The sequence below is a fragment of the Carassius gibelio genome, chromosome B5 (genome assembly GCF_023724105.1).
Source record: "Carassius gibelio isolate Cgi1373 ecotype wild population from Czech Republic chromosome B5, carGib1.2-hapl.c, whole genome shotgun sequence".
Lineage (NCBI taxonomy): Eukaryota > Metazoa > Chordata > Actinopteri > Cypriniformes > Cyprinidae > Carassius > Carassius gibelio.
In genome coordinates, this window is record NC_068400.1 from 15617550 (window position 1) to 15644032 (window position 26483).

Genomic DNA, 26483 nt, shown 5'->3' on the forward strand with positions numbered 1-26483 from the left:
CTGGTCACGGGTCACCTCATATTTCTGGAGGTTCTGTACAGTGTTTTGCCATATTCATGTTTAGCTGCTCGCTCCCACCCGTTTGACTCACAAAACCGCTCTGAACATGGTCCAAGACGTGCCTGAAGCAAAAGCCTTGCCGGACGATCTCCAAACACATTTTATCTGACTCACACGTGATGGGCAATGAGAGACACTCATTTAGTCAGCTTCCTTTTGTCCGCTGCACATGGACTGACTGAACAACAATCGGTCTGTTATTAAAACATGAATTGTGCGAGCCATTCTGTCATGATGGAAATTATCTCTCATTCCAACCTTTCTCAGATTGAAACCTGTTGTATCTTGCTCTGTCATCATCTGCTGCAGCTTCTCATATGTGAAGGCCTAAAATTTATGTTTTTTATTTGAATTGCATTTTAAATGCCCATGTATTTGGATGACATTCTTTTAATAAACTTAATGTGATGCATATTCATCATTCATACATAAATGAAATAATTTGTGTAATAGTACTTATAAATGTAATGTGTACACAACTATAAGCTTTACAAATGTATTTTATCAATTTATAAACACACACACACACACACACACGTTGGTATTGGTGGTTAACATGGACTCTCCATAGGCGTTTTATATAGCCCAACACCAACCCTACAGCTACATATACAAATGCACAAAGTTTGCTATGAGAGGTAGCTTTAAGGGTAGGGTTGGTGTTGGGGTATAAAATGGAAATATATATACATTTGTAAATATTGTATCAAATGTAATGCTTGTTGTTAGTTAATGCTAGTTAATATATTAATTGATGTGATCTAATGGGGACATTGGATGTTACCTCTTAATATTTTGAATTCATGTTTTTCATTTGTATTTAATGTTATTATTATTATTATTATTATTACCATCATCATCATCATCATTATTTTTATTATTATCAACATTATGTGTGTGTGTGCTTTTGCCATTTTAATAAATGGCAATTGTGAAAACTTTTTTTTTTTATCAGACCTTTGTTGACAGTTGACATTGAAAGACTGTAGATTGATTTTAACATGAAGGACTCGGTATGTTTTTGATGGGACACTTACATACACTCTGGAGAGATGTTCTTCTATTCTGACCACTGGTGTCAGTACTAACAAAGGTTTCTAAATTCTGCATATATAGCCAGATCGACTAGAATATCCTTGATTCTTAGCATCTATTTCCACTGTGTTTCCTGAAATCAATCATCCATTGACAATGTCTTTATGTACTAAATGAGATAACTAAATAACTGTCAACAGTATTTTAGTTATCATATTTACGATTTTGAAGGATGCTTTGCAGAGAGGTAATGTCTACTTATTATAAGACACAATTATTGAAGGGGTAATACAATGCTATTAAGATCATTATTGTGTGTATTTAGTGTTACAGAATATGTTGACATGCTTTAATGTTTAAAAAAAAACACATTATTTTTCAAAAACTGAACATTATTGTAGGTCCTCTAAGCCCTGCCTCCCTCAAACACATAGTTTTCTACAAAGCCCCTCCTTCCGACAAGCAAAGCTCTCCTCTGACTGGCCAGCTGATGCAGTGCACTGTGACTGGCTGTATACCACAAGCACATCATAAATGTATCTCCCTTTACCATAATCGCAAGCTTCAGTTTTCAGAGTGACGTTAAATAGAAAGACAGATAATAATGCTGTTAGCTTTACCATTAGTTCAAGCCCAAAAGGGCAACAGAGTCTGATGTGACAGACACAGTGATGATATTCTCGTATGTATTTGCAGTACACAAGCCGCAGTTAAGACTGTTGACATGGCTGTACACTCTTTTATGATGTGACCCTGTACCCCCCAACGACGTGCTACTCCACACAGCGCAAAACTCTGCATTTGAACAGTCAGAAGCAAATACTTAAACCAATAATGAAACATACGCAGAGTCACAGATACAGAGTGCAAGATTGTCATAGCACAGCCAGCCTTGTACTCTCCTAGGTTCATGAAACTGTCGTCCATAAAATGCATTAGAACAAATTTGGCTTTACGAAAATATTGCCACATTGTGATGTAGACATGTGGGGGCGTGTTTGAATGAGGCGTTTCAGCCCAGTCTGGATCAGCCTTCTCTTTTAGATAGAATAAAACCTTTTGAGGAAGACTTTGAGCTTTGTAACTCTGCAGATCTTATAGATGCACAAACAGCTACAAAACACACTAAAGAAAAGGAAATCAAGATATCACATTATATGACCCGTTATACGCTTCTTTAGGCTTGTTGTTTGAGTTTTCCTAATGAAGTGATTCTGTTTATAGAGATAATAAAGCAGGCATGCTCTTGAATTAAAATGTATTATAGACTTGTTTATATTTGCCCTTTTTAACAGAAATATCTGGCAACATAGAAAGACTGTAATTTTCCCTGTAATTTTTGCACCACAACTCTGATATGTTTTTAAATAAGTCATTAACAGCTGTACAGACTGCATAACATTTCTGTAAATGTGGTTGCCACTGCCTGCATTAGTCAACTTGTTTGTAGAAAGCGCTTGTGACTCCCATAAAATACTGAATTAAGTGTGTATAGAACAGGATTGTTTACATGGCCTTTATGTACTCGCAGAATTAACTCTGGGGAACTAATAGGAAGCTCACTGAACTAACTCTTCACCAGCATAGTCCAAGTCCATAATGCAAGGTTTGGGTTAATCAGCTGAGAGTTTAGAGTTTATGCAACAGTAAGTCCACCTCGCTTTCACCGCCTACAGGTGTCAGTATGGAGTCCAGAACCACTGGGGCTAATAGAAGGAATAAGAGCCAGAAAAACATGAATAAAATCTTATTTATTTTCTGAAACCCCACCTGTCAGAGAAACAGGTTTATAAGGGCTGACCTGTGCCACCCAGCACATATGAAGCACTGTGATGTGAGATGAGAGACTCCACTGTAACTCGGTTGAAAGAGAACTCAATGGACTCCGGTCTGGAGAAAATTTAATATGCAGCAGTGGACAGCACAAAATAAACGCTCACAGTGTATCTTTCAAGTCACATTGCCAAAAAATTGATCAAAATCAGGTTTAGGTTTTGGATGACAGGCAGATCAACTAATCGGTTTGCTTTGCTCTGTCCACAGAGGAGTATTTGGGAAACACAGTCACATTTCACTGTTCGTCTCCATAAACCTCTCTCAAAATAATTGAATCCATGACAACACTGACCTTTTGTATTGAATTTGTTTTAGTTTTTCACTTCAAAATTGGAACTTCACTTCTTGAGGGCACTTGGACTGAACTTTAGGTTGTGTTCAGCCCTGAACAATGGTTTATATCAAACTTTGCTTTTGCCTTCGGAATATATTGTTTTTAATGTGCAATGCAGTATTAAAGTTATGGTCAAAAACTATATTTAAAAACTGAATACACTAGTAATATAAGAATGTAAAATATATGTGAACTTTTGAAATGCTCTTTTCTTTTCTTTGAGAAATCAAGCCAAATGGATCTCAAGGCTTCATCACAGGTGACCAGCTTTGATTAAGATCTCAAGTAGGCCTACCAATATTATCTTCCTACTAGACACTTTTACATATTCATAACAGTCTTGAAGATATCACATATTTTCGTTCCTGATGCCCCAGCAGGTCTCCAACTCTCTCAGGGTCTTCTGAAGGATTTCAAACACACATGTCAGATAAAACAGATATGAGAAGATAACAAATGCCTTTGGTGTAATAAAACTACATTTTAGCACACTTTTAAAAGGAGTATTTATTACAGAAATAATACACTTTAAAAGGATATACTGAATATAAAGCTTTCAGACACATGGTTAAATTTTTTACAAGCAAAAAAGTATGCAATTAGTTTAATCTTTATATGAAACTCAATAATTCTGTTGTCTTTAAAATATGGTTAAAGTGTTGCTGAATGTAATCAAAAGCATTTATGATAAACTAAAATATAATTTAATGTAATTTCTATTAAAACGTATTTAAATGTATTTGTAATCATCATTTGTAATGATGAAGCTGCATTTCAACTTTAATCAAATATATCATGTGCTTTAGTATATAACTCTACACATCAAAATATGTACTTTTGCAAAGCATGACAAAATATTATTTCAACAATAATTTAAACTGTAAAGTTTAAATTTTAACATTGACATTAATACAAATTGCATTTTTTAAAAGTGTATAATTGTAGGTAAAGGGTTATTTCACCCAATAATCAAAATTATGTAATTAATAACTCACCCTCATGTCGTTCCAAACCACTAAAACGTCTGTTTATCTTCGGAACACAGTTTAAGATATTTTAGATTTAGTCCGAGAGCTCTCAGTCCCTCCATTGAAACTGTGTGTACGGTCTACTCTCCATGTCCATAAAGGTAAGAAAAACATCATCAAAGTAGTCCATGTGGCATCAGAGGGTCAGTTAGAATTTTTTGACGCATCGAAAATACATTTTGGTCCAAAAAACTACAACTTTATTCAGCATTGTATTCTCTTCTATGTCTGTTGTGAGAGAGTTCGAAACAAAGCAATTTGTGATATCCGGTTCGCGAACGAATCATTGGATGTAACCGGATCTTTTCCAATAAACACAAAATTTTAAGAAGCAATTGGGAGGGTTTTGCTGTGAAAACCTGACGACCCTGCTCCCTTCTCATAAGAGTGCGGAGCTTCAAGAGCTCATGATCGCGGCCAGACCAATTTTACAGTTTAACTGGTGGTGACTGTGTTACTGACCTCACACATTGCTTAACATTTAACACATTTAACAACCGTGTCCTCAGCTGTCTAAGGAGACTCCTATGTTCGTTGTTGCATCCCAACACACAAAACTTTTAATGGCTCTTTAGTGCTGGCATTGTACCTCCAGTAGCTATAACAAGAGAACAGTAATGGCGGACCTCTGCTTCTCTCTCAGGGCTGTGTATATATGCTAATAGGCAGAGAACATCACAAATGGGCGGGACTTTCACCGACTTTGTCGTCATAGTCTGGAACTGCATGTGTGGAGAGACTGTTTATGATTTTTTGGGATTATAAAACATTGAGTGAGTGGATTTTTTACCATTATAGGCTGGTTGTTTTCACACACTGCGTACACACAACTATGTTCAAACATCTTATAAACGTGATTTTTGAATTCTATGGCACAAAAACTGTTTAGTTTTATTATAATTATAAAAGAAAGAACTGATCTCATAGAGGCATGCCGTGGGTGAAGCTAGAGAGTGATGAGCACATAACAATTGCTTACTGTCTGCAGTTTTGAATCATAACCTCCATCTTTCAGTATCAAGCGATGTGCAGTTCCAGAATTGAACTGGGCCTTGTTTATAAAACGTTAATCAACAAACAACAAACAATATTTGCAGAAGAAAAACAAACTGAATTGACTGTTTAATTGATGCTGGGTTCTTTGGGAAGCTGTACAAAGTTTCTTTCAAAAACACACTTCTTCCAAAGTGATTCAACTGCAGTGCTGCCGGATGACATGTGTTGATGGGCGTACTCTTATACTCTCGAGTCGATGTATGCGTAGGTGTGCTCTACCAGAATAAGTGCCCATAAAAGTACTTCCAGTACTTCTATGTCATGAAGAGCCACAAAAAAATAAAAAATAAATAAAATAAAAATAAAAAAACAACAACATACAAACTAAAAAACCTTGCTGAAACCCAGATGTCCAAAACATTTGTATTTATTTAATTATTTATTTTTACTTTGGCCATGTTTAACATGAGATTCTAAATGTTTAACAGTGTAAATAACTTAAAATCCATGAAATTGCTACTTTTAGCCTTACCCTAGAGTTGGTTCACCATCCATAGTATTGCGCCATGAGCCATAACTCTACACACACATTGTTAGTAGGCTTGTGAGTCTACACAGTCATTATGTTATGTCATTATGTATATGCTATACCACATTCACCCTTCAACATGTTTACATTTTAGAATTTTAGAATACCTGTACTACTACTACTACAGTATGCAGTTATTTTGATGAAAGTATCCCAAAAGTAACGAAAAAATAGTGTAATACATTACAATTCAGAGGACGTAATAATGTAATGTAACTAATTACTTTGACAGTTATTAAAATGACATTACAAATGACACTAACTAGTAATATATAACATTACATTTTGGAAGTAAATTGTCCAAAATTTTGTCCTTATACAGTATATTCAGTGTGGGAATTTCATAACAATTTTGAGTAGACAGTAATCAGGTAAAACATATTAACAGAAATGCGTAGTCAAAATAGACAATGTTACAAAAACTTAAAAAGAATTCTGCAGAATACTGCACGTTCATCTTCACTTCATCTATTGACAGTGCAATAGCACAGCAGTTTAGTTTTTAGGAGACAAATATGCAGTATATGTTTGTGCTTGAAGCATTTCGCACCAGAGTTGTTGTGATCAAATGTAAAATGTGTTACAGCTGAAGACAACAGATCACTTGTGACTTAATTTGAAGATCTCATTCTTGCTCCATCTCACTTTCTTTATTTTATTTATCTTGAGCAGAGTAAATAGCAAGGTCAGCTTCTAGCATTAAACACCTCTGGAAATCGAAAGCACTTGAGATATCACAAATAGTAGCAGCATGTACTGACAGACCAAATCTGGCCTGACAATAGAATATTGCCTATTGATCTCACACTAGGTCTTGTCCTTGTTCTGTGCCAAAAACAGAAAAAAGTCCAATCAAACAGCTACTTCAAGGATGTGGGGAAACTGTTTGACCTCAACAGCACTGATGCCATCAGTGAGCTTATATCTCAAAGCAGAGAGTTTAAATTGAACACAATCAATTATGAAACTGATCTAGGCTGAACATCCAGATCCAACAAAGCAATGAAAAAGTCCTACATGATTGTCTTTTCTCATGCTTCTAGAGAAATCTGTTACTATTTAATTAACTATTTAATTTATTTAGATTTCATTGACACCTCTACTATTTAATCCTACTTAAATTCACAAGCCCAACATTTAAGTTGACACTCAAGTAATAGAATGATCATCATTTGAGATGCAATCTTAATATGGATATTTGTTCAAGGTAATTTCATTATTTAAATCTTTAGGGATCTGATGTCTCACAGTCACAAAATGGTTGTAGTCCAATATTGCTATGTATTGTGTATTGTATATTGTATATGAAGCCCACTCCTGGCTGGACTTGGGGACACAAGCCTTCTCAGGGCTTGACGTGAGGGCAGAAGCCCTCTCTGCGCTGGACGTGAAAACAAGAGCTCTCCTTTGGCAGATTTGGGATCTGTGACCTTCCCTGGGCCAGACACAGGATCTCTGGCCCTACCTGGGTTATACAGGGGAACTGTAGCCCTCTTTGGGCTGAACGTAGGAACAGAAGGCCTCATTGGGCTAGACTTTGGATCTGAGGTCCCGCCTGGGCCAGACATGGGAACAAGAGCCCCCTCCAGGCTAGACGTAGGGACAGGAGCCCTCTCTGGGCTTGACTCGGGATCTGAACACACTGGGAGAAAAACACAACACAAACAGTATAAAGTTTTATTTATTTATTTAGTCTAAAGGTGAAATATGCTGTTAAATAAACAGTTCAGTTAATAATCATTTGGAGTATATTTGTCATATTTCATGCTTTATAGGGGTTAAATTTTACTGCCTGCTGTTATCTCATAACTTAATTATAGTTCCTTCAAACTAACCGCAGTGTTCAAATATAAGCCAGAGATAATGATTTCAGAAGAAATAAGAATAAATACATATTTTTTTTGCCAAATAAAACAGCATCAAGCAAATTACAAAAATAAAAAAAATAAAATAAAAAAAGACAAATGTTCAAAAAACATATTTATCTGGTTACTGGTTTCCACAATCATTTTTACTAGTGTTTCTTTAGGAAAACGTCCTCTAAATGGAGGCATGAACTAATAGTAGCAGTTAAACAGTAAACAGGACCCTGGGGGTTCACACTTTATTTGAATTAAATGTAAAGTAAACTGCTGAAGAACCTTTAACAATTTATTTGACATCATCAAATGCAAAGTAAACTTTGGAAGAACCTTTAACAAGGTTAACAGTGTAAGCATACTTAATACTGTGCATCATGTATTTATATATGTGAATTTGTTTTAGCAATGCACTTAATAACACGGTCTGCATTAATTCTTGTCAAATGTATTGAATTATTTCTGTATGCAAAGACACTAATTGTTTGTTTTTTTCTGAGACACATTGAAGAAAAAAACAAGCTCAGGCCTCATGTGACTTTAGAGGAGACGTTGAATCTATACTGTAATATCACAGAAATGCTTAAATGCTTACAGCTCAATTTACAGTCACTATAAAAGGTCAATGCTTACAAAGTCCAATAAGCCAGCAGATATTACATCTGGGAGAAACTTATGAAGAAATGTCATGTTTCCTTTCCTTCCCACATAAAAAAAGGAAAAAAAAAAGGTATGTGTCCTTGTTACACGTTACATGTACTTACTATTATGATAACAATACATTTTTAATAATTACATGAAAGTAATACATATTTTTAATTATATCACTTGTATCAGCTCAACAGCAACAAAAGTGCAACGTGGCCTTAAGTGAGCAGAGGTGGGCCAGCTTGAGAATGGCGCGGCCGGCAGATTCTACGAAGGAGCTTGCAGCTACCACATATGATGACCCCGGGCTGGACTCCGCTTCATCCATGGTGAAAGCCGATCCAGTGATCCACAGTGCAAAGTTGATGTATTTCCCCAGTGACCAACATGGATCAGCTCCAGGCATGACGAAGTGGATATTGTCCTCTTTTGGAAGGCCAAGCAAAGTAGTTTCTCTTTCACAACAAAACACAGTGTCTATATGACATGAAGGCCACGGCAACAACAATACTACAATGAGAATAAAAGGTACGCCTTCTTTCTTTGCGTGAACATCTGGGTGGCATTATGTAAATCTTCCCATATAGTGACGTAGAGATATGGGGGCGTGTTAGAACGAGCCATTTTAGTGGGGTGTGGACAATCTTAACTTTTATAAAGAATATCTCTCTGGATTTGAGACTTTAGTCTTTGAAACTTTACGTATTTTCTTTATGCACCAAGAGCTTGTAACACTCCAGAGAGAAAGGAAAAACTGAAATCGCATCATATGACCCCTTTAAAACTTTCTAGCTAGGCTTTTTCAAGCCAACTTACAGTTTGTCTAAAAACTTTTTAATCTAGTTATTACTGTTATTTCATTTATTTATTTGTTTTTTTTTGACTAAGTTTTGACACTAATATTTTTTTATTTTATTTTTTTTTTATGACAATTATCTACATTTGAATTTCCTGAAAGGAATGGCAATATTTGCAAGGCAGCATTACATTTCTGTGAAAATAAATGACTTCTCAGTGCAGCTGTTGTCATGGCACTGCAGGTTTTTTTTTTTTTTTTTTGACTATAAAGACCTAACGTAAAGGCATTGTGTTAAGGCAGCTGCATAGAGCTGATGTCACAACACAACACTGTTGCCTTCAAATTTGGAACAGTAGCGATACTTTTGGCAGAGCAAAAACAGAGGTACCGGTAATAACTTGCAAAATAGGAGTTGGAAGAAAAATCTGTGCTTTCACGGACACTCTTGAAACTTTTGCGTTCCCACAATAAACATACGTTCTCCCAAAGCAAACTTTGGATTTGCTCTCTGAAAAAATATCAAAATAAAATAAATCCCCCTCTATCTCTGTTCTACTTCAAAATTTGACATTTACTTCAGTGTGTTACATGTGACCATTTAACTGTGCATTCAAACAAATAGTAATAAACAATAAAAATATAAATAATTATAAATGGCCAAACAAATGCTGAAAATTACATTTACAATTGGGAGATGTTTTTATCCAAAACAACCCATCAAAACATGATTTTGCTGTCATTGTGCCAATGTTGTTCCATTTGAGCAAAGGAATCCTCTGGGAATAATATGCAGCTGGTTTGCCCTGATTTTGACGTGATTTTAGTTTGGGTTATGATTTAATTTAAGTGGTGACATGTTGTCTTGTGCGTGGCCAAGAAGAAGCTGCTTTTCTGAATTCCCACAGGTAAAGAAACACAAAGGAATGTAAATCAGAGAGCTTAGTTAGACAAAAAATGGCTTGGCAGTATTAATAAAGAGTTGGACTGCAACTCGTTTAATGCATTTATTTTTTTAAGCAGACTATGTTGCAAAAAAAAAAAAAAAAAATGATGTCATAGTAAACACTCTCAGCTATTGTAAATACAGCAAGAAACAAGAGATTTAAGAAAGACAATATTAATAAAGACTTGCTGCAGAAACCATTCTTGATTCACAGTATAAATGAAAGAACAATACATGGAAAATAATTGCACAAGTGATCTGTTTAACACTCAATGCCAGTTATTTTATTCTGAACACTTTCAAGGAACAGAAAATAAAGAATTTAAAGTCTTTGCCATTTCCTTCTGTAGAGATACATACATTTACTAAATACTTTCTAATTAATACACTGTAATTATTATATACTGTTATTTAAGGCATGCAGTAGAGATAACTGTATACATAATAAAACACAATTGTATCACATATTTACAATGAAGACTTTCTGCTGCATTCCAGCGTGAAATAATGACATGGTTCTAGAGACTTGTATGTCTTCAGTTTCTAGTTCATGTGCAAACAGTGAGCATCAAATAATTCATGATAAAGCAGCAGGTTATTGAAATGTCACCAACAACCAGTAACCAGTTTATTTTCTTCCATGTCAGAAGCATCCAAAGAAATTAGCTGTATCAATTATAGTTCTGGTCCCGGTTACCCGATAACGCTCACTCTTAGCGCGCTAAGAAAACCTTGAAAGATATATTTTACCAATGTTGTTAATGTTCCAAGAGCGCTGTCCAAAGTGCGGGTGCTGAATTAGTTGGCATCGATTGCTCATGAATCAATTTTCCACTTCACGCGAAGATGCAATACAGCTTTAAGAATGACAACACGTTCTATGCAAATGAAACATTCCTCAAATTATTACAGTAACATTTATTTTAACATAGTTTGAGTTATCAGTAGAATATAAATCAATTATCAAATGGTCATGTTCACACGATATGTTGTGATGGTTAGACGAACTGGGTATCCCTCGCTAATCATCCACCCTCCTTATCCCGCTGTGCCACTTGTGCCGCTTCTTGACATGGGTTTAACGACTTCTAAAAATTATATAATACACTTTTATATTAATGCTAAGGTACTTTACAATCAGAATTGATTGGCAAGCAGCTGCAATTACTTCTGTTTCATGCAGTATTGATTGCAATTGGTTTATGTTTTTAATAAAAAGCAACCTATCTACAATGAACAGAGAGAGAGAGAGAGAGAGAGAGAGAGAGAGAGAGAGAGAGAGAGAGAGAGAGAGAGAGAGAGAGAGAGAGAGAGAGAGTTAGATACAAAATATGCTGGGGAAGCAAGGAAACAAGGGCACCAAGCTTCTCGTCAGGGGAACTTGAAGTTTTGCTGGATCTTGCCACCAAGTTGGAGATCACACTCCTATGGTCCACTATAACCTGCACGTTTATGGCCGCGTATCCCTTTCGCGATATGTACGCCTGATCAATCACTGATGGATTGACGATAGGGATGTGTGTGCCATCCACCAGGATGTAATCCCCGGCATGGCGCAGAAGGGCGTTGGTGACAGTGTGGACGCACCTCCACACCAAGGTCTTGATTAGAAAGTAAAATTCCGCCGCGTTAGCCTTGCCAGCGCAGGTCTGAGATGGTCCAGCAGCTCCATAATGAGCTGTCTTGGGAGCCACGTCAGGCAAAATGTCAAAAGGGCTTAAGTTTAGCCGAATAAAAAAACTGACATGGACTAAACGGCTCCGCGTCCGGCTCATTCTTTGATTCAATACAAGGACACGTTGGATCGCTGCCATAGTTGGTCGCTTACTGGACACCACCATGCTTACCCATTTATATATCTTAGCCATTTAGAGACAAATTGTTTTCCAGATTTTAATTTAAAAAAAAAATAAAAAAAAATGAATGATTGCCAATTCGCTTTAATTACTTTACGAAAAAGCCTAGGCTAATTACCACCATATTAGTTTTGATCCCACATAAAGTCAACTTCATAAATAGGCCTGTATCCATTGCGAACATAATTTATTATGAGTCTTAAAATGTCCATAACATAAAATCATTGTTGAGCCACAACATTGTCAACATACCATATTTGAATTGTACTTCGCTGCTAAAGACTGCTGTACAGTAGTGTCTTGAGCTCAAACAACGCTAAGCGAGAGCTTACAAATGCTCCAGACCAACCTTACGAAAGTGTGACTTACAGAAGATATACTTAGTGTACGAACGTGTCGGGAATCGTGCCATAAGGTTAAGAGAGAGGTTAAGGAATAGGTTAAGAACTACTTAGCGATAAGAACGTTTTGGGAAACCGGGCCTTGTTTAGTTTGTCTAAAAGCAAATACCACTCTTCACACTTGCTGGAAACCAGAGTGTTGACATGCACAGCACACAAGGACTAGCTTTACTGACTTCACAAATTTTATTACAATAAAGAAAGAAAGAATCCCATTTCAGAATACTTTAGTGTTTCTTCAAGCAAGGAGAATCTCCAATTTTTGTCTTCTGAGTTTGGGATTTCATGAAAGTTCACCCATCTGGCCTATAGTTAATGATCTTAGCCATGTGTATGCATCCAGTTCTTGGCCAAAACATACCAGTTTCTTAAATTGCATCACATTTGTGTAACTAGCACCTTTTATATGGTTCAGATGTTCAATAAAGCCTGAAATGGACACATAGAGCAAACCCCGCAGCAAAGTTATTTAAACACAGAAGTATGCAAATTTGCTTTGCATAAGTAGTCTAGTACAGATGTACACTCTCATAACACACTTGTTCATTTCTTCTAGTTGGAGGTAATACTTAAAGTACACAGCCATGAGCGTTCAACACCGATCAACTGTTTGCTTTGATGGCACTTCTGGGCTTTAATGCTATACAGGAATAGGAATACAGAGCATCGCCTTGTACACAGACTCCCAGAGACGCTGGCCATGGGTTTATCTTTATATCAACAAAGAGAGAGAAAAGGGAGCTGAGAGTTATTCTGAGAGGCATTTTGGGTTTTATGTCATGGCTACGGCTTAGAGAATCCTCATGCATATAATGTTTGTTATATTTGTTTGGTTAGAGGGCTTTTTGAAGGGAGCTTTAGTGCAAATTCAATGTGCTTTCTGCTACTTTATCAGCTAACTTTTAATAATGATGAAATTTCATTGGGCTGGTTTTTCATTAAAATGCACACAGCAGAAAAAAAGTACATTCACATACATTTAATAGCATATTATAATTCTGTTTGCATTTAGGTAAAATAAAATAAGAGTTGGTCAATGTGGTCAGCTTTCATGTTATCAAAGAGGCTTCAGTTTAATACAAGATGTAGATGAGTTTGTTTCTTCATCAGATTTAGAGAAATAATGCATTCTATCACTTGCTCAGCAATGGGTGTGTGTCATCAGAATGAGTGTCCAAACAGCTGATAAAAAACATCACAATAATCCACAGGTAGTCCACACCACTCCAGTCCATCAGCCAACATCTAGAGAAACCCATTTCTTAAAACAAATCCATCAAGACATTTTTTACTTCAAAGCGTTGCTAAAATATGAGTCAATAATCCATAATAATGCTTCATGTAGTGTAAAAATCCATCTCCTGTTGTCCTCTCATATCCAAATGCATCCCCATATTTGTTTAGAGCAGTTTTGGACAGTTTGGACTCTCATTCTGATAGCACCCATTCACTGCAGAATCTCCATTGATGAGCAAGTGATGAAATACTACATTTCCCCAAATCTGATGAAGAAGCAAACTTAATCGACAAACCTTGGATGGCCTGAAGGTGAATCATTTTTGAGTGAACATCCTTTACATAAGATGTAATCAGAAAAAAAAGAAGAGTTTCTGAAAGTTGATATCTGTCACTGCAGAGCATCAGTACATTTGACTCCAGCACTGTCGATATACAGCTGCCTGTGCATCTCTTCAAAAATAACAGTCTTATGAAATGAGCCTCAGGACGTGTGTCGCTCCATTGACAGCGTGTGGAGGCTGGAGAAAGCTTTGAGAGAACTCATATCTAAACACTGACAGATTTCGGAAATCCATCAAAACGTAACCGGTAGAATGTAAAATTTTTGGTTCAGCTTAGAAATACTGTTCAGAAGACTGCAAGAAGTCTAAGCAAAAAGATTCACTGCTAAATACCAACTACTCTACAGAAAGATGAGCTGAACACTTTCATTTAGAGAAACTAAAAACTACAAGCCAAAAGAAGCGTAATGCATTTAGGCTACTTCTTATTTTGTGCAGGACCAAAGACAACATGTTTTAGAAATGTCTTATGAAACAGAACTGGCGTGTGTTTCTCATAATGTCCAGAAAGCCTGTTTCTCTTTGGGCTTTGAAATGTCTTTATACCTGCAGCACAGAGTAAATGACAAACTGCAGGAGTTGAACTGAACAAAGACCTACTTTATTGTTGTGGTCTACTGATTTGGTTTCAATTGATCCAGGTATATATTCCACTTCATCTGCACTTTTTTTGTTAGCTGATTTCTAAGGTAGCTATCCTGTGTACTCTCATTGTTTGTCAACTCAGAAGACATTAAAAGATCAGTTCATTAATTCATTTGTGAATTAGGCATCTGGAGTTCATTTTAAAACCAGGTGAACGACTAAGAGAAAATACTGAACAGGCGATGCTAAAAATGCTTGAAAATTACTGAACCGTTAAAGTAGCTTAAAAATAGTGACTTTATCACCTCGCTGCCGAGAAATGTGGTTAAACTAATTGCTTCGCTACTGCTTGGAAAGCACAGGCTCCTGATTTATGCATGTTTCATATTCACTTGATGTTCAAGATTATTTCAGATGGATAGCTTTAGAAGGAAAGCTGAACTTGTAAGATTATAAATAACTTCAGCATGAAGGCTTGTCAAAACACTTTCCACAGGGACATTTCCACTGTTCACGCAGTAATGCCTGAATGTAGTGTACGTGTGTGTCTGGTGCACATGTGCACATGTTATATGTCACAAAAGTGAAACACGTAGTTATTTATCTCACCGAAGGGTGTCCAGGACTTTCATTGTGATGGATGTGCTGTTTCCACTTAAAGGAAATGAGTCTCTCTTCCTCGGTCCTGTTTTCATTTAAAGATTCCCTGCGAGGCATCTCCTGTATTATTTCACATTACTGCTCTCCACAAATTTCTGAGCTTCAATTTCACTTGAAAAATGAGAAGGGAAAAGCTTCTTTTGCGGAGTGTAAAAAGAGCATACTTCACATTGCAGAGCGATACTTCATTCTAGGAATGAAGAAACATGTTCAATACTCATAAAATTATTAGCATGACCATGAGGCAGGTAAATATCCAGGCTGTTACCTTGAAGGCACCTTAAATTACTGCAGCAAAATCTGTGCTGCATTTAAAAGACTTGCAGGGTGTGTATTTTTCCATGTCTTCGTCATTAGAGAAACCAGTCCTGACATGCGTATCTCTGTCCCCTCATTGCCACACTGTAACTGCACAGAAGCTGTAATAGATGAGTTTCTCACATCGCTGGATGGAGGGATGAGAGAAGATGGATAGTGTTGGCTGTGGTGTTGACAGTGGATGAGATAAAGGTGATGTTGGGATCCTTAAAGGCATTGAAGGTGAAGTTCTGCCATGTTGTTTGAAACCCATTTAGTGAAACCCATCAGTCTTCTGTGCAACACAAAAAGAGATATTTGGCAAAATGTCCTTCTGGCTCTTTTCCAAAAAATAAATAAATAAATAAATGATAAAAAATAAATAGATGTGGCTGCTCACTGTTGTGCTCTAAACATGACCAAAGGCATCATACGTGCAGTGGTGTAGAGGATATTGCATTATATTAACTGATGGAGGGGTGGATTATGGGCTTTGTGCCTGCATTCTCCAGCAAGTCAAGTCAAAATGATTTGTATAGCACTTTACACAATACACACTGTAACACACTGTTCTTCCAAAAGTGTTAATAAGATGTTTGTTTAAAGTTATCTGGTCTTCAATAGTATTTTCATAATGTTAATGTTAAGATGCAGTAAAAAGTTTAGGGCACACTCAAAGAGTGGTAGGTTATTTGAATGCTAGAAAAAACATATAGCTCCTTTTCTAAAAAAAAAAAAAAAAACAACAACAAATAACTTTTACATATAGTTACATGTAGTTACATTAATAAATCACAACGGCACATTTGCGCAGCTAAGGCACAGAAGGGGAACATAAGTAAGTTACGTTATTATACAATATATACGACAGTGAACCAGCACAGGACTGAACACATAAGGAGAATAAATAAGGAGCAAACAAGGAGGGTAACGAGGGAGACACGTGTGGCAGCTAAACCAATAATGAGATAACAAGAAGGGTGGGGTCAAGACACTAGACAGGAGAGCACATGGCACAGACACATAACAAGCTAAGTGCTCAAACAAAGACACAGTGGCTCCATTTACATGCAACCAAATTTTCCGTTTGTAATTGGACTGAAAAGCCTTCAAATAAACACCTTAATCAATCCGATTGAGCTTGATCGGAATGAAATTTCGATTGGACTGAAGGGGGTGATTTATTCCTCTTCTAATACAATTGAGAGTGGATGTAAACATTCGATTGGATTAAACTATGAAAATGAAAGGACTGCACATGTGCAATGACGCGTGGAATGAGCTGCTCTTCTTTTTGAAGAAAGTGTTGTATAAATGCATGTCCTGTCATTATAAAACTCTCCTTTCACTCAGAAACTGTGAAGTGAAGCAGGATAACCTTGTTTTGGATACTCATCCACAGGCAACCTGTTTTAAGTGCGAGGAGGGGCTTTTTTTATGTGATAAATTTGAGCAGCATGGCCCAGCAGTTTATATGTTTTTACCAAAAACTGTGCATGTAAACATAGCCAGTGTCATCTGGTGGCAATCTAGGACACACCAGCTGATGACTTTGATAGACTAGTCAAAGCAATAGAGCAGAGGCACCAAAGCTGCTGTGAATGCACTCGCCCTAAAGTTTCCACAACTGACATAGATTTATAGAACATTACCATTGTTTGTCAAGTAAATATTATTCTGTACTTTTCCTGACTCTTATTAAGCTTTAAGTTGCATCTCAAAGAACAAGGGATCAACTTGTAATCATGTTTATATTAATTAGCCCGTGAACTCATTCTCTCAGATGGCCTGGGTATACGGAACATTTGGAGCTTATTTGGTTGGAGCGCCACTGGTGACAAGTCTAATTACTATTTTGGGATGTATGTCACTGACATAAAATTTGTATCATATCAATCACCCTTGAGCAGTTTAACGGAGGACTTAATTGAAAGTAGATGTGGCATAAAATACATAACACACTGTACAGAATACATAATATCTTTAGTCCACCAGTGTGCAAACCAAAGGTAATTGTGGCAAGCACAGAAAAACTCTATGTGATGATTGGACAATGGAGTGAAAAAAATCCTAGGGAGAATAAGGCAGCACCATAGGTTCATCTTCAACATAGGTTCATTGGAAATGTGTGCCTCTACTTACATTTCAGCAAAAGTAAAAAAAAAAAAACGTTCAAATACGAAAACGCCAACAACTTTTATTCTTTTTCACACAAGTATGATTTGCAGGTCCACAGTTTCGATTAATAAAGCCTAACTTTTGCAAAACTACTTGAGGAATATTATGTCATGAATTATAAACTATTTTTAACATTCTGCGAGATTTGAAAACTGATGCATTTGAAGGTTAAAGTCACATATGCAGCTTCATATGCATGAGTTTTCCAGTTCATTAGGTTTGTTTGATGACTTAAGCGATACAGTGTTGCACTTGGGTGATGAAGAGCTTCGGTTAATTTACTCACCCTCAGGCCATCCAAGGTGCAGGTGACTTTTTCTTCAGTAGAACAGTGAATAATATTTTTTTTTCGCGTAAAAAAATAGTTCCTTCCTTGATGATTGACTTTGACAGTAAGCAAAATCATATCAGGGAGCACAAAATGAATACCCATGGCTCTGACAATATATTGTCTCTTATGAAGCTAAATGACTGGTCTGTGCAAGAAACTGAACGTTATTTATAACATTATTATCTGTAATCCAGAGCCTTAGACAAACAGTCCAGAGTGATGTCTGGTACCGGTTAATTATTATTATTATTTTTTTTTTCGTGAGCTAGTTAAACAATTCTTCAAATTGGACTGAACCGTCTAAAACCATTTGCGACTCAAGCAGCACAGACTTACAAGTTACTCAATCAAAATTCACTTTCAGATGCCTGACAGTCATTCCGACTGGAAAAGAGGCACAATAGCGGCCTATCTGATCCTATGATGAATGAACTCATTCAGCGCTCCAGTTCCTCCAGCAGTCACTGAACTCAGCTCGGACTGAAGACAGATGAGCTTGCTGATATGCGGATGCATGAACCCAGGGAAGAAATTAATGTTTTTATGATTTCTCATTATGTAAAAAGGAAAGATGCTGAATACTAGTTTCTCGTAAAGACCGATCATTTTGCTTTATAATACCTGAATATATCGTCAGGAGCCACTGGTAACACTTTTGATTTCCTTTTGTTTTTCTTCAAAATGGGTATCCACTGACTTGCATTAGAGGAATAATCAAAGACAACGTTTGTAGCTAAAAATCTTCTTTACTGTTCTACTGAAGAAAGTCACCTAGGGGAGTGTGGGGCACAAACTAACAAAGGGGTTTGTTATAATAACAATGGCTAAAATACTTTCACACATGCTAGCATAACCAAATTGAAGGAATTAACTAGTTGCCATATCAACACTATATAGAGAAAAAAGTGCACCAAAATTAAAAACAAATATTTTGAAAACATCAAAAGATATCTTTTGAATATTTATCTTACCATAGTAAAAGTTTTTTTTTTTTTTTACTTTTTAGTTTTCATTTAAAAAATGAGACAAATATGTTATTATTTGAATCTCCAATCTGTTAGCATATTTAACAAATGTTTGCCCCTTTATCTTAAATTTGTGAGGCATTTTTTGTCAACAAATGCTAATTAAATGCAAGTACTTTAAATGTAATTGCAATGGACCAGCTTGCATGTACATAATACACCGATCAGGCATAACTTTAAGAACATTGACAGGTGAAGTTAATAACACTGATTACCGCTTCATCACAACACCTGCATGTTCAAGTTCAAAACGGTGCGCAACGTTTTGCTACGGTTTCCTGGTTGAACGTCATGTTTCCTGGAAACAGTACCGGTGTGCAACGTTTCTCTTGTTTGGTGGGTGTGTCAGAACTGCAGTCCAAACAGCAGCTACATGTATATAAAGCACGCGGTATTAAAGTGAACTCGCACAATGGCTTCAAGAAAAATAATGTACAAATGTGTTCCATGCAGCTCGGTATACGCAACAACTGAGGATATTAGAAGACATGTTTGTCGTAAGTTTTATTGTAAAAAAATACAATACATAATGATGTAGTTGTTTATATTTTTAGCTTCATTGCATTGCAAGTGTATGACATTTGGTATATAAATAAACAATGGTAATTAAGTACTTTTCCTAAAAATGAGAAAGAAAATACAGGGTATTAAAACCGTATGAACTACACATGAAGTCAGTATGTGAGGCTAAATAGATGGCTCCGAAAATACTTAACAAAGAATGGCCTTCTCAGCTGCCATATTGCAACTCTTGCGTCATCAGAACAGTGTGTTCAACGCATCACCGTTTCTGTTTAAAGGGGGGGGGGGGGGGTGAAATGCTATTTCATGCATACTGAGTTTTTTACACTGTTAAAGAGTTGGATTCCCATGCTAAACATGGACAAAGTTTCAAAAATTAAGTTGTACGTTTGAAGGAGTATTTCTGTTCTAAAAATACTCCTTCCGGTTTGTCACAAGTTTCGGAAAGTTTTTTCGAGTATGGCTCTGTGTGACGTTAGATGGAGCGGAATTTCCTTATATGGGTCCTAAGCAGAGATTAAAGTACTAGAGACCCATACTTGAGTGAAAGTACAAGTGCTCTATCAAAAAAGTGACTTGAGTAGAAGTTGAAGTGCTCTTTAAGCACCACACTTAAGAAACTCATTTTTTGTACTTAAGTATTGCAAGTAGTCTATTTTAAAATTTACTACTCAAGTACTGAAAGTAAAAGTAGAAGTATTGTGTTATGTAGCTATTAAAGAAAGTAGTGAAAAGTTTGAACATATTGTTTTTACTACTTCAAATGATTAACCTAAAGGACAATCACAATTCCTTTGACTGTAACTTCTTGTAAACAAAAAACGGTTACTGGGGTTAGTTAGCCCAATTTTCAAAATTATGTCATTAATAACTTACCCTCATGTTGTTTCAAACCCGTAAGACATCAGAGGGTCATTTAGAATTTTTTGAAGCATCGAAAATACATTTTGGTCCAAAAATAGCAAAAACTATGACTTTATTCAGCATTGACTTCTCTTCCGTGTCTGTTGTAAGTCAGTTAAAAACAAAGCAGTTTGTGATATCCGGTTTGTGAACGAATCATTCGATGTAACCGGATCTTTTTGAAACAGTTCACCAAATCGAACTGAATCGTTTTAAACGGTTCTCGTCTCCAATACGCATTAATCCACAGATGAATTAAGCTGTTAACTTGTTTAATGTGTCTGACTATGGAGTTAGAAATGTGTCTTTATTGCATGCGAGAAAATAAAAGATCTGAGAGAAAAAACTAAGTTTGAGAGAAAAAGTTATCACACTGATAGCAAAAAAACATTTCATGAGGGAAAAAAGAATATTTGAGAGAAAAAGTTTTCATGCCAATAGCAAAAAATAATATTTGAGACGAAAAAAAGTTTTGAGAGAAAGTATTTTCTCATAGAACATAAAAAAATATACATTTGAAATTTTTAAAATTATTTATGAGAAAAAAAATCTCTCTCAAAATACTTTGAAAAAAACTCAAATATATATTTTTTGCTATCAGTGTGAAAATATTTTCTCAAAAAAAAAAAAGTGTTTTTCTCGAAACGCTTTTCTTTGCTCTTGATGCAATTTCTTGCTCTCGTGTCAGGATTTTGCTTTCACTGTGAGAATTGTGTCATGGGCGGGGCCACGTTCCTATTGGCCAGTCGGGTGAGCATCGTCTTGTCTTGGGAGTCGAACTGAATCATTACACCATTGTTCGGTTCACCTGCATAGATGCCGCCTCTGCCTTATGGCTAGTTAAATTGAGCACGGACATATGACACTCCAATGTTTGGGTAAGATGATTACACACAGCTGGCTGAGCAAGTTCAGTATCACTGAAGATTAAACATTAAAAAATAGCACTCATATTCATGAATAAATGTGTATTATATTATTTGCTTGCTAATCGCTAGTAAAGCTAACCAGCCATCATGCTAGGTAAACTTGCAAACTCACCTGGTTTATACTATGTTTAAATCAAATGCCAAATTAATGTTTTGATTTAGATAGTTTCACACCTTATTTAGCGAGTAGTGAGCTAGTTTCTACCTTTGCACTTGCTAGCCTCAAAGCACCTGAAGAGTAACTGCTTGTTCATACAACCTCCCGTACAACTTTCAACTAACGTTAGTATGCATGGAAGGTGGCAACCCTACAACTAGCTAACGTTAGACAGTGATTTATAAACCGTTTGAAAGATTTAAAAGAAAAAATAATTACCATGACAGTACAGGCACAAACATATTTGTGGGTTGCTAATGTAAGAGTTAGTTCTAGACCTGCAATTTACCTTGTCAGCTCTAGACCTCGGCTAGATGGTAAAAAATATTTAGAATAAGCCCCTTGTAGCTGAGTTTGTGAGCTATACATGCAGTGTAGCTAAACATGTAGTGCAACAACCATACAAAGACTATTTTAAACAAAACTAGGTGGGACACTTTCAAACGGTATATCAATCACTGCTCACTACTCACTAAATAAGGCGTGAAACTATCTAAATCAAAACATTAATTTGGCATTTAATTTAAACATAGTATAAACCAGGTGAGTTTGCAAGTTTACCTAGCATGATGGCTGGTTAGCTTTACTAGCGATTAGCAAGCAAATAATATAATAGACATTCATTCATGAATATGAGTGCTATTTTTTAATGTTTAATCTTCAGTGATACTGAACTTGCTCAGCCAGCTGTGTGTCATCATCTTACCCAAATATTGGAGTGTCCGTGCTCACTGCTCAACTTAACTAGCCATAAGGCAGAGGCGGAATCTATGCAGGTGAACCGAACAATGATGTAATGATTCAGTTCGACTCCCAAGACAAGACGATGCTCACCCGACTGGCCAATAGGAACGTGGCCCCGCCCATGACACAATTCTCACAGTGAAAGCAAAATCCTGACACGAGAGCAAGAAATTGCATCGAGCAAAGAAAAGCGTTTCGAGAGAAACACTTTTTTTTTTTAGAGAAAATATTTTCACACTGATAGCAAAAAATATATATTTGAGAGTTTTTTTCAAAGTATTTTGAGAGAGATTTTTTTCTCAGAAATAATGTAAAAAATTTCAAATGTATATTTTTTTATGTTCTATGAGAAAATACTTTCTCTCAAAACTTTTTTTTAGTCTCAAATATTATTTTTTTTTTGCTATTGGCATGAAAACCTTTTCTCTCGAATATTCTTTTTTCTCTCATGAAATGTTTTTTTGCTATCAGTGTGATAACTTTTTCTCTCAAACTTTTTTTTTTCTCTCAGATCTTTTATTTTCTCGCATGTAATAAAGAACCAAAACTCACTCCATATCTGACACTCCCTCTGAGTTAAAACAAACCAATATCCCGGAGTAATTCATTGACTCAAACTGACTGAACTGCTGTGAAGAGAGAACTGAAGATGAACACCGAGCCGAGCCAGATAATGACTCGTTCACTGGTCATCCGAGAACCGATGCAACCGGTTCTTGACTCGTGAACGAGTCATTATCTGGCTCGGCTCGGTGTTCATTTCTCTCTTCACAGCAGTTCAGTCAGCATGCGCAGTCTTCTTAATCGCTTGATTCGCTCAATGATGTGCCAGCTTCATCAAACTTGCCATGCCATCTACAGTTCTGGCAGTGGTTTGTAATGGAATGATTCGTAACATTTTTATAATTGTAACGAGTACCGATGCAGCACATAAAAAAAAATATCGGAGTAAAAGTATTAAAGTCAGCGAAAATATGTACTGAAGTAAAAGTGGAAGTAGGAGAAAAAAATAATACTCTAGTAAAGTACATATACCGCCTTTTAGTACTTAAGGACAGTAGTGAAGTAGTTCCACTTCGTTACTATACATCTCTGGTCCTAAGGGCACGTCTGCTGGAAGAGCACGCGCTCCTGTATAGCAGAGCACTGAGAGCACAACAGACGTTCACTGATCAGAGCGAGAGCGTCGCGAAATGTCACAAAAGGAGTGTGTTTTTGGTTGCCAGGGCAAGACAACCCTGCACAGATTACCAAATGAGAAACAGCATTAAGGGACCAGTGGATGGAGTTTATTTTTGCAGAGCATCATCGGAGTTGTGCAAGTGTTTGTGTTTGTTCCCCTGCATTTCGAAGATGCTTGTTTTCTTAAGGATAATGCAGTCCCAACGAAAAAGTGGAACTTAGTCATTTTCCAAAACCGCTAAGCAAATATATATAGTTTCAGAACATACCACATAGAGACGTTGTTGCTGATGCTGCTCTTGTTAAATTTCAGCCTCTGGATCTGTGTCACAGCTTCCAAACGCTCTCAACGCAAAAGCCTACTGGTGCTCGTGATTCTTTAGCTCCGCCCACATGTCACGCCTCCAGCCGGTCGTGTTTTTCCGGGAAAAATCAGTACAGACTATCTTTCTCTTATGAATATAATAAAACCAAAGACTTTTTGGAGTTATGAAGAATGCAGTACTACTCTATTGGTACTCAAGATTAACAGGATATTGAGTGAAAACGTGCATTTCACCCCCCCCCCCCCCACCCTTAAATAACGTTGTGTAACGTTTTGTCAGGGCTGAACGCAGCCCTGTTAATGTCACTTAAAGCATTGGTTCTCAAACTTGTCCAGGAGTACCCCAAGCTCTGCACATTTTGAATGTTTCCCTCATCTATCACACCTGATTGAGCTCGTCAGCTCATTAGTGGAGACTGCAAGACCTGAAGTGGGTGTGTCAGATATATACGGAGACATACAATATGTGCAGTGCTAGGGTAACTTTATGGAGAGGTTTTAAAACCACTGACTTAAAGGATCTGCTTTTAACATCATGGTGCCAGATAACAAAGCCCATCAGGAGTCTAGTGGAGTACACGCCTCGACGGGCAGCAAATGGGAGATCAACACAATATTAGGAAGGCAGTTATAATGTTATGCCTATTGTATTAAGTACATGGTAGTTAAGGCCATTTAAAATAAAGAAATTATCAGTGAATCTCATTGCAGCAGTCCATATGATGTCATATGAAAGTGTAGTACGTGAAAAATACAATACCAGTCATCACTGACATCAAACCTGGTGAGATGAGTCTTAATGTGCTAAATATGAGTTTCTGATACATTCATTTTTATTGTATGGCAAAGAGCAGAACATCATGCTGAACATGTGCCTCTTGCAACAGTACTAAGAGCTCTAGAATCATCATCAATACTAATTGTAGTCGTGTCTAGAATATTGAACAAACCTCCCCAAGCCTCGGGAGCAAACACACTTTGCATTATTAAAACAGTGTGTGTGTCTGTATTGACAAATCAATGTGTCCGTCAGATCACTCATCCTCACTTTATAGAGTAGATTAGTAGAAATGTATTTACATATGCAATACATTTTATATTAATCTCACTTGGCTGTCTTTATTTATTTATTAAATTATGGATGCCTTATCAGTCTGCAAGAAACTTCTATAGCTGTATTCAGTGGCGGCTCCAGACAATTTTGATTGGGGGGGGCAATGGGGGGTCCTGGTCATTTCAAGGGGGGTCTCATGAAAACCAACAAAAATACAGTGGACACAGCTAATAACTGCATATCACTGCCACTAAACAACAAAAACAACACCACATATCAACTACTTTGTTTTTAATTAATTAATCAATTGCAGTTTGCAAACAATATGCTCAAATTTTAAAAGGTTGGCGCTTTAAATGGTTTGCGTCACCAATATGATTAATCCAAAAATGACTTAAGCGGGTTAACTTTTTTAACGCGGCTGACACTTCCTCTGAACAGGGCCGTTCAGAGACCTTTGGAGGGGCAGGTGCTCAAATTATAAAAGGGGCACATGGAACAAGGCTTTATTCAAAATATCAATACAGCAATATATTGTGATGCATTCTTTGCTGATTCACATAAAGATATGGATGATTATGTATTGATACAGCAGCAAATGCTGTAGAGAAGACAATTTTAAGTTTAAAATAATAATAGCTCTGGGAATAGAAACTGAAATGTCTTAAATTGTCCCAACCTGATGGCTTTTTCTACTCTGTTCTACAGAATAATTAAGAACAGCGGTTATAGTAAAAACTATAGAAAACACTTATGCCTCTACATTTTCCTCTTTCACACTAGCCTCTGTCTCCTGGCTTGCTGTTACCTGCTCTCTTTCTGTCACTTGTGCCTCTACATTTCCCTCTTTTTCTTCCTCTATCTCCATCTCCTTTCCATCTCCTCATCTATTACTTTCCACTCTCTGTCCATCTAGGAACTAGGCTCAATTTACTATTTCAGCATGAATCTATTGTTTTAACCATCACTACTACTCTTTCACCTAATCAATAAGTCCACCTTATATATTGATACAAAACATAAAAAAAAAAAAAAAAACTGATACACTGGAATATAGTGATTAATATTATTATTACTGTTGTAGTTGTTGTTGTCTAAAATTGAATACTTTTGCAATGTAAACAAATGACAGGCTACATTTGTTATTCATATCATTCACACTGCACTTTGATTTGAGGTATATTAAGCATTGATATTTTTACATTTATTTCCAGAGAGATATTATTGAGTTTACAGGCTAAAGTGGTCTTGCTGTTGTAAACACTGTTGCTATTGTAGAAAAAAAATGCTTCACGTTTAAATTATAATTATATTTTAATTCATTTCTGAATTGTTTTTATTTTTATAATGATAATTCAGAGACTGGGAAAATCTGAATTAGCCTTACCAGTGTTGTGATAATTATTTTTAAGGCACTCTTATTTTTTTTATTTCATGTTAAAAAAGATGAATAAGTACTGTAATATAATACTAGTTTAGTCAAATAACATAAAAAAGACCAGACCCTTCGATGCCTGTGAAACTTTTCTCCCTCAAACAGCACGCTAGCGTGACTTCTGCACTATAAGCTACTCACAGCAATATAAACAACATATCTGAATGTTCTCACATCACATCGTTCTTGTAA